The sequence below is a fragment of the Poecilia reticulata genome, chromosome 15 (genome assembly GCF_904066995.2).
Source record: "Poecilia reticulata chromosome 15, P_reticulata-male-v2, whole genome shotgun sequence".
Lineage (NCBI taxonomy): Eukaryota > Metazoa > Chordata > Actinopteri > Cyprinodontiformes > Poeciliidae > Poecilia > Poecilia reticulata.
In genome coordinates this window covers 26,502,123-26,512,576 of record NC_088844.1, presented here as the reverse complement: position 1 = coordinate 26,512,576, position 10,454 = coordinate 26,502,123, and positions in this window count along the sequence as shown.

Here is a 10,454-nt window from a genome sequence, read left to right as displayed (position 1 = left end):
TAATACAACTATGGGAAGTGCGTTGTGCATTTCTCTGCAGCTGTAAGCCTTTTGATGTGTGTCTTTACTTTAGTCTTCGGGACTTTAATGTTTTAGATTTTTACTTGCTGCCACAAACCTCTTTTTTTAAGAAAATCAGTGCTCCGTGAAAAACTGCAGATTTTTGCCATGGTGGGACTAAAACACGGCCTTAAGTTTGGCCTCCACTGTCTGATGCTTACTGCTTGCTCTCCTGACGAAGTAAGATAAATAACTGGAATGAATAGATATTTAACTATTTAAATTGTTTTAAATAGTTAATTGATTTGTTCTGTTTAGTGCTTTGATAGGTTCAAAGTCACCTGATGACACCGTAATGTAGAGCCGTGTATCATCTGCATAGTTACGGTTGCTAAACTTATTTCTTGAGCTAGGGGGAGTATATAGATATTGAATAAGAGGGGTCCCTGTACCCTACATTCAACAAATATCTACTCCAACCTGGCTTTCCAGTCGCTTCAATATGTCATGGTCAACAATTTCAATGCTACTGAGGTCCAACAGAACCAGCACTGTGGTTCTTCCAAAGTCTGTATTTATGTGGATTTATGTGCTGGGTGTCAAAAGTAATGACTCATTTCAAAGTACTTGCTTTGAGCCCGGAAGCTGGACTGAAAGACGTCCAGACCCACAGACGAGACTTCGGGTCACATTCCCATTTCGAATGACACAGCGAACAGTAGTCAGCAGTACAAGGCCGAACGGCCCTGCAGCACCACGATAGCTGGGGCAGCAATATAGATTTATGTGTGGAATGTTGAGATCTTTAGAAAACAGAGGGCAGCCATGGAAAAACATTCAGCAGAGCGATTGATAAAACCTTCAAAGGAAAATGACATCACATCAGGTTGGCGGAGGATTTGAGGGGATCACGTGTAACCCTTGGTGTCAAAAAGTTCATGTTTTTCATTATGGTTCAAAGAAGCTGTCTTTCATGCAATCATACTGGTCTTTGTGAACATATCCCCCAGAGCATTAAATATTTTAAAATCCATTGTTATTGGTTACACACTGGGTATCAATAATGTTGACAGAAACGGCTGTTTCAGCAGTGGGAGAATCATCGGTGTCTGTCTAATCATGGATCAAACCTTTGAACTGTTTTTGGTGTGTCATAGAAACAAACAAATCTGCAATAAAATTGTGAAAACATAGGACTTTTATTTGCTTTTGTAAAAAGCAAATAAAATAGTAAAAACATGAGAAGTCTAACATAATAAATAGTAAGGATAAGTTCATTTATTCTATCTTTTTATTTCAATCAACATTTTAAAGCTCATATGAAGTTATTAAAAATGTGTTTACATTGTTTAAAATAAGTTATCTTTACTTTGTGGGGCCAGCGAAAATTGTATTTTCCTACGGGAGTGCGGTCTGTGAAGGTAGCACAGGTGTGAGGGAGAAAAAAAGAAAAGAAAGAACAGAGAAGAAGAGTTTGGTTGAGCGTGAGAGGAGATAGCAGAGAAGGAGCAGTTAGCTGGTTTCGACGTGAGTAAGCACAAACTTGTCGTCAGGAGAAGTTAAAATATACAGTATGCAAGTTAGAAGGACACATTAAAGTTTCAATGAGAAGCTGTTGGACTGTGTTTTCTTCGTCGCTGTATGTACTCGAGAGCTAGAGCGAAGCTAACCTAACTGTTCGCTAATATGGACTGCTGTAAGCTGCTGTTTCGCTGTTAGAGTGAAACTTAAAGGGCTATAGAAGATCGTTACCGGACAAGATAACGAGAGACGGACTCCAGATAGTCACTCTGAGTGCCCGCGTCTCTCAGAGTACCTCTGGCAACGTGGGAACTGGGGGCCTGGAGGAGCACGTGGAGAGCACATGGAAACCACACAACTGCATCGTTCGTGAACTGCTGTTTCTTCAGACTGCTGAGAGGTCTTTTTTGGACCACAGGACGAAGGATTCATCTGTGGGAAATCACGATTACCAAGGTACTGAGTTGCACTTTAATATTTTGCTTTTTGAGTGAAGAGGCTCTGGACTGTTGAGTCAGTGGGACTCGTACCTTCGAGCATCTACACAGACCTGCAACGTAGGGTGTATTTTCTGCCGGCATTAGATTTAGGTTTTACAACAGTGGGGTATATACAGATTCATTGTAATACTGTTTTTTCTGTTTTGCCTGAAACCCAAAACCTGCCATTTCTTTATTTTATTATTATTTTTTGCCTAATTAAAGGAGGGTTTGTATGGTTTACATGGTGTGAAGTGTAACTTACTTTAGTAACGTCCAATGCTGATCGATCTGAAAGTATTAGAGAGAGATTAAAATTAAATAGTCAAGAGAGTATACTGAAATAAAGAACCCAAACTCACTTATTTACTGACATTGCTTAAGTGAGGGCTACACTTTTAAACTTTTAAAGAAAGTAATTGAAAGCCAGGTTTACCAAGATATAAGATGATCCTTTGTTAGTCCCACAAGGTGGGACATTTAAGTACAAAAATATCACTATATGTACAAAAATAGAGCGTTACTGTGAAAGTTTTAGTTAATTACAGCGACTGTAGTGCCAATGAAGTAAATATAGTCACACTGGCAAAGGGGAAATTTAATTGGACCAGAACTAATGTCATTTGGATGTAGAGAACACACCCAGTCTACATTGTTCGGTGAACTTTTCTTTATCTTCCTCACTCGTGACATTAATTAAAGAAAAGGCTGTATGAGAAAAATTACATTCACTGTAACCTGATTAAACATGGCAGCCATCATAATACCATCTGTCGCAAGTCTTTTTTTTTTTATAAACGATCATGTCCTTTGAAATTATGTTTGTGCTGAAGTGTTTTAGCCTGCAGGATATACTCTAATAATACGCTCAGGACATTCAGGAATGATGAAATAAATCAGGACAAATACAAACCTACTGCACAGTGGTTCACTTTCTTTCCATAGAGCATCCAAGGTCATCTCCATTAAAGTAAAACACGTGGACCCTGTTATTTGATATGCAAACAAATGTGATTTTCCAGGCAATAGGTCTTTTATTGCAGCTTTGACAAAGTTCCTTTGTTAATAACTTCCTCTGCCTAACATTTCTGTCATACTTTACCAAATGTTCTCCCTTTTACGGCATTCACTTTCATGTAATCAATAATATTTCCAGAAGAATGCAAGAATGGAGGCACATCTGCTTCTTTCAAAGGAATAAGTGTTTTCTGTTTGCAGTTTTGTGTAGCCAAGACAGAGAAGTGTCGCTGTATGTGACATATCTAGTGATGTTTCATCGTTCAGGGCTGAGTTCTAGCTCTCACTGGTGATTTTCTGTCAGATCATATTCCACAGCTTCAGCCATCAGTCAGGGAACAAATCAACAAACCAATTTCTAATCATCTCTGGGATTTTATCACCTAAGCATTTATTTACAGAATTTTGATTCCTCTTTTTTTTTGTTTTCCATTTGCAGTATGAAACACAGTAACTTTGAAATGTAAAGTTTGTTTTGTTTATATTTTGACCAAATTGTTAGAAAAAATTATTTGTTGTCACAGCAATGTAGTAGACTTTTCTAAGTACAATGCTGTGGTTCATGTGTGGAAACTAGTGAAATATTTTGTTGAATGCAGTGTTGTGCCGCTGCTCTGAGAGTCAAATTAAAGCATCCTGCTGTCCCGTTCACAATAATGCAAAAGATGGAGGGATTTAAAAACATTTTTGTTTCATTAGGCCTACATTTCTATTTTTATATTTTTGGTCTGATCTAATATTCTAGCCTTAAATTACATGGTTTTTATTAGCTGAAGAATCATAAACAACAACTTGAAGACATCAGTCTGTGTGAAAATGTGGTGACACTAGATGGAAACTCAGATTTGGTGAACTTTTAGTTTTAATAGGTTGCCCAACAACGCCACCCTGGGAATTTCACCCAGAGAGTATTTCTTTTGGTTTAAGGCACACAGGTTCAGTTATGCATGAATTTAAGACAGTTTAAAATTTATGAGAAAAAAAATAAAAATTCTTTTTAAAAACCAGTTTAAGAATAGCACACGAAGAAAAACAAAGAAAATCAAAGAAAGTGCAGTAGCTGAGGTTACCGGCCGGAGGGGGCGCTATAGGGACGGCATCCACCAAACCAAAAAAACCTTTAACACACCAGACGCAGTGAGACAACCCAAAATTACAGCACGCAGAAAAGGAAGGCACCGTCACCACACCAACACCGCCACCGGACCTCAGCAACTGCAAAACAACAAAAGAAAAACAGTTAACCAATAACAATCTTAGACCTAATAAGAGAAAAACAATATCAGCCCGACTAAATAAAGAACAAAAAGGGCCGTAAACAAAATAAGTAAAGAAATAGAAATGAACAATAGACAATACAAGTTAAAACATCAGGACCAGGCGTGGCCCTCTTGTCACACACCACAGCGGGAGGTGAAATGGGCGCGCCGATGCCACATCCCAAACACTGCCCCGATGAAGACGGACAATGCCGCCGCAGTCCAACTTTAAAACGAATGTTTAGAAGTCCGGGAAACGAACGCAGACAGACAGAGATCCGGGAGACGAACTCGGACAAAGCCGAGCAGAGTGGAACAAAACGAAGCAGAGCAGCAATGGTGCAACTGTGGGGGACCTAGGAAAAATTAATTAGTCACCATTTTAAATAAAACTAACAAATTGGAACTTAGATGAGCGTTATTTTCTTACCTGCCGATCCAAACACGCACACACACACTCGCAGAAGGAGGAAGAGAAGGAGCGCAGCGCAGTGGCGCTTTACCTATAATCACAATTCAATTTAGATTTTCTGACCAAGATCAAGTACAGGGAGAGAGAACACCTACCACCAGGATCTCAGCGTAACATGCACAAGCCGGAGATTTGTTTCTTTTCACTGCCAGAGTCCACAGGACACAAGCCACACAGTGGGAGAACAAAGGCGACATATCCTGAATGAACGCCGCAGCTCTTTATATACCACGCCCACCTTAACAACCGGAACTTCTCACCTGAAACTATTTGTGTGGAATTGTGTATTTCTATACCACTACATAATTAATTCACTTAGTTAATCAAATTACTGAATACTGTCATGTTAATTTATTTAACATGATAGTATTTTAACTTGCACGTAAAATTTGTTTCACGACCACTACATAAAAATATAAATGGCTGATGTGTGTGTGTGTGTGTGTGTGTGTGCGTGTGTGCGTTGGTAAATGTGGGTTAGCAGGACATTTCGTCAGAATACACACAACACTAGCGGAACATTTTGAATTAACAGGACAGGAGCGGTGTCCTGGTAATTTTGACAAAAATCTAAAAGCGTAGAAAGGTTTCTATTGGTCCAATAACCCCAAAAGTGCAAAAAAAAAAAAAAAGGATGTCCATTTAATACACATAAACCTGATTTTGTGTATAATCTGTGCATCACCACAGTGCCCCTATGGCAGGTTTGTGTAATAGCAGGACCTCATGAATATTCACACAAGCTGTTATTCTGATTGGTTGTCTGTCGAAAGGTCCTGCTAATTACTACAGTGTCTTAATTCACGTGTTGCTGTTACACACAAATTGTGTGTAAATTGCCAACTCTTACACTGGGGATGAGTTGGCAAAATGATTACTCTGTGCTATAAGACTGAATATTTTATGAAGGTTAGTTGGATGCCTAAACCCAACCTTTTGTCCAACCTTGGAATGTATGTGGCACATAAAAATATACAGAAATTAATATATATTTTGATAAAATATTTTTTATTTAAAATATTATGAATAATAAATGTGTGGAATAAGTGCATGGATTAAAATAAATATAAACCATAAGAGAGACATTTTTTTCACCAAACTATTTTTGCGCTCCACTACTAACATTTTGCTGATTCTGGTCTGCTCTGCATCCCCAGAACCAGAACCAAGCATTTTGAAGCAGAATTTAGCTTCAATGCACCACAAATCTTGAATAAACTTCCAGAAAACCTGCAACACAGCTGAATTCCTTTAAATCAAGGCTAAAAACACACTAATTTACAGTTGTTTCTCAATCTTAATCAATGGTACATGTATCAATATGTTTTATGTATATGATTTTAATTTTGATTTTACTTTGAATTTAATTTCTTTGTTTTTCTTTTTTAAGGTGAATGTATGTTATTTTTATGACTTTACTTCTTTGATGTAAAGCACTTTGAACTGCCTTGCAGCTGACATGTGCTATACAAATAAGATTGACTTGACAGCAGTTGTCAGATTTTGCCAAAGATTCTCCACTGAGTTTATGTCTAGACTTTGACTTTGCCATTCTAACACATAAATATGTTTTGATTTAAACCATTCCATTGTAGATCTGGCTTTATGTTTAGGGTCATTGTCCTGCTGGAAGGTGAACCTCTGCCCCAGCCTGAAGTCTTTTGCAGACTCCAGGCTCAGGAGTGTTCAGGTTTTCTTCCAAGATTACCCTGTATTTGGCTCAATCCATCTTACAATCATCAAGAAAAGAAGCACCCTCAGAGCATGGCTCTGCCACCACCATGTTTGTCAGTGGGGAAGGTGTGTTCAGAGTGATGCGCAGTGTTTGTTCTCCACCACAAATAGCTCTTTGCATTTTTGCCGAAAAGTTCAATTTGTCTTATCATTTTTGCTGTATCCCAATATGGCTTCTGGCATATTCATGGAACAGTACTCTGTGAGATGGCCTAAGCCTGCTTTAAGCTTCTCCACAACTTTATCCCTGACCTGTCTGGTGTGTTCCTTGGACTTCATGATGCTGTTTGTTCCCCAATATTCTCTTTGCCAACTTTTGAGGCAGTCAGAGGAGTTGAATTTGTTTACCATATTCAGTCATCAGGCAACTTCTGAAGGCAATTGGTTGCATTCAGGGAAAGGGGGCGGAACACTTTTGCACGTCACACTTTTTAGCTTTTATTTGTAAAAAACGTTTTAAATCATGCATAGTTTTGTTTCTACTTGCAACTGTATACCACTTTGTGTTTGTCTTTCCCATAAAATTCTGCGAAAATATATTTGCAGTTGTGAAAAAATATGGAAATGTTCCAGGGCTATGGATACTTTTGCAAGGTCCAGACAATCAACAAGTATGCATTGACAGTTATCATATACCCTGCTGGCATAATAAGACAGAAAAATTCAGTCCACTGATATAAGAATACAAAAGCTGCTTATGATGCATGGAAAATTGTGCCGCTCAAAGTTGTAGCACAGTGGAATAGCTCTGTTGTTTCATTGAGATTTTTACTTTTGAAACTTTCATTCCCACCTTTCTGGAGGAAAAATAGCTTTTGTTTGGACAAAAGTTGCTTCTTGCTTTGGATACCATGTATTTGGACTGATTTTTGGAAATATTCTGAGCAAATAATGTTCCAATGGACAGAAAGGCTTAGACTGAAATGCAGCACAGAGGCAGTATTCATGGTGGGACATAAGCAGGTCCCTAGCACCAGAGCAATAGCGGCCCAGATTTGTAACACCAAGCAAGATCTTTGGTGAATTCTATGCAAAGAGTCCCCTGAGACAATCTAGCATCTAACACCAGGATGCAAGATGGTAGCATAATACATGGAACACCACAACCAAGTACCCAGAATAGTGTGAAGAAACATCTGAAGGGAATATAACCTTGAACACACCTCGTTAAAATGGGAAATGCCACACAAGGTGGTAGAAAACATACAAGCTAAGATCCTGTGGACCTTCCAAATACAGGAAGACAAAATGGGAAAAGCAAACCAACTGAACATGGTGATCATTGATCAGCAGAGCAAAGCAGTTATGATGTAGCTATCCTGAATGAACAGAAGGTACAGAAAAAAACTAGAGGAATCTACAGTATAAGGCTAAAAAAAACATCATCCTCCTGAAACCTGAGAAAAAATTTTACTTTCTTGTACAGACTTAAAATTTGGTACACTTGTAGAGCTCCCCAAGACGCTCAGAATTTACAATTAATGTGATAGTGCAAGTATGAAGGAAGTCAGACATTTTGGATCAAAGTTCCGATTTTGACCCCATTTTGGCCGTTTACAGCCATCGCATCTTATCAAACTCCTCCTAGGGATTTCAATTGATCGGCTTCAAACTTGGTCAGATCATTCATAAAACAGTGGCTCTCACACTCACTACCTGACTGGCACCAGTCGTTCACCTGGGAGACCAGGGTTCGAATCCAGGCTGAGGCAAAAACAAAAGATACAACAGTGACATATGTCTGTGTGTATATATAAATATTATATTTTAGCTTATATTAAGGTTGTGAGAGTCAAGTGGCAGTGGATCTGATACTCAATAGCTGTCTGTGTAGCTAGCAGTTAGCACAGCTAGTAGCTAGCAGAGGGCTAACCCTTGTCCCCAGCCTCCAACGAGCCTGGGTCCCAAAATGGGAAAAGCAAACCAACTGAACACAGTGATCATTGATAAGCGGAGCAAAGCAGTTGTTATGATGTAGCTATCCTGAATCAACAGAGAAAAAAAACTAGAGAAATCTATAAGGCTAAAATAAACCATCATCCTCCTAGAACCTGAGAAAAAATGTGTCCACATAAGTGGATGACTTATTTTGGGCTGTCTAGTCCACAATACAAAATTTTGCTCTAGATGTGGTCTGGTGTCCACACATTTGGCCATTTTTTATGTCTTAGAGGTGGTGGAAGATTATAAGACATTACAGGTTAGACTCAAGATGTTCAGCGTTTACAAAAGTTAGCAATTGTATAGATTTACAATGGTGCTAAACATGGTTTTCTGAGAAAAAAGATGTCCACATATCATGTAAAAAGATAATTGTTTTTGGAATCATTAGGTCCCAATCAACCCAAATATCAAAGACGAATTAATAATGCATGCCATGCGAGAGTTTGGGTCTTGGATGGTTACAAAGAATGTGAAATGTGAAGGCAATAGTAGTGCCTGTGGTCACTGAAACCCTCAGAGTAATGACCCCTAAACTAGAAGAGTGGCTCAAACAAATACCTGGAGATACATCAGACTTCTTGATACAGAGAAGCACACCTTTGGAAACTGCTAATATACTGTGAAGACCACTCACACACCAAGGCCTGTGGTAGAGGACCCAAGCTCTTTGTAAATTTAATTTCCCTTTTAAGATCAATAAAATATTTTTTGAATTTGAAAGAAGGGAAAACTAGTCATGGAGTAATACTGAATTACAAATATAAAAATAAAAAGCATTTATTTAAAAAATATTTAAAGTGCCAAAAATATCATGTGTGTTACTGTTTGCACAAAACTTTAAAGATTGATATTTTGTCGTTATCTCAATCTGCATACATGCAGATTGTCTAGGTCAGGGGTGTCAAACTCCAGTCCTGAAGGGCCGCTGTCCTGCAGTTTTTAGATGTGCCACAGGTACAAAACACCTGAATCAAATGGCTTAATTACCTCCTCAGTTCTCCAGAGCCTTGCTAATTACTTAATTATTCTATTCAGGTGTGGTGCAGCAGAGGCACTTCTAAAAGTTGCAGGACACCGGCCCTCAAGGACTGGAGTTTGACACCCCTGGTCTAGGTAGTCTATATTTTCTATTGGCAGGTCCATCAGCCAACCTGCCATTAGACAACAGTTTTTGGTTTTATTATATAAAGCGTTTTGAACTCCCCTGCTGCTGAAATGTGCTATACAAATAAACATGATTAATTGATTGAACAGAGGAAGTGACAACTATCTAACTGTTGCCTCTTAATTGATGAAAAATGTATGATAAACTATAGGGCTGAAACGATTCCTCGAGTAACTCGATTACAAAAAATCCTCAAGGAAATTTATCTGCCTCGAAGCTTCGCTAAATTTATTGTATTGTAATAAGCAATGCTGTCAAATACACAGCACACTGGTCTAGCCGGAGGGTTTTTGTGTTGCACAACGCTACCACTTCCGTTAGCGCCTGGAGCACATGTGCTAAGTTTGTAGCTATGGAGGGAACCGGAGAATGCTCAGAGGGAGAACCCCGAAAGCGACAAAAAATGTCAGAAGTTTGGGAACATTTTAGGCTAAACAGAAAGGACAACACAGCGCAATGCATCCACTGCAAAGCAGAATTGGCGTACCGCAACAGCACGACATCAATGTTGCAGCATCTGAAGAGAAAACACCTGCTACATGCATCCAACTCGTACATGGTTGCCAACAGGTAACGTTTATATTCTCTGCTAACTACGTTGTGTGATAATCTGCCATGTTATAGATGTAAATTGAGGCACATTATTTTGCTAACGTTACATCTACCGCTTAAACATAGCGGTTACTTAACCGGGTGTAGTGTAAATTGTATGTGAGGGTGGAACTGAGAGAAATTATGCAGGACTTAATGTAAGTTTAATAAAAATATGCAGCAACAGATTACAGGCATAAGCTGAAAAGCATTTATTTATTGGTGTCTTTCCATCCTGAAAAGTTACAATCTTTTTTTCTTCTCGCCTTGCT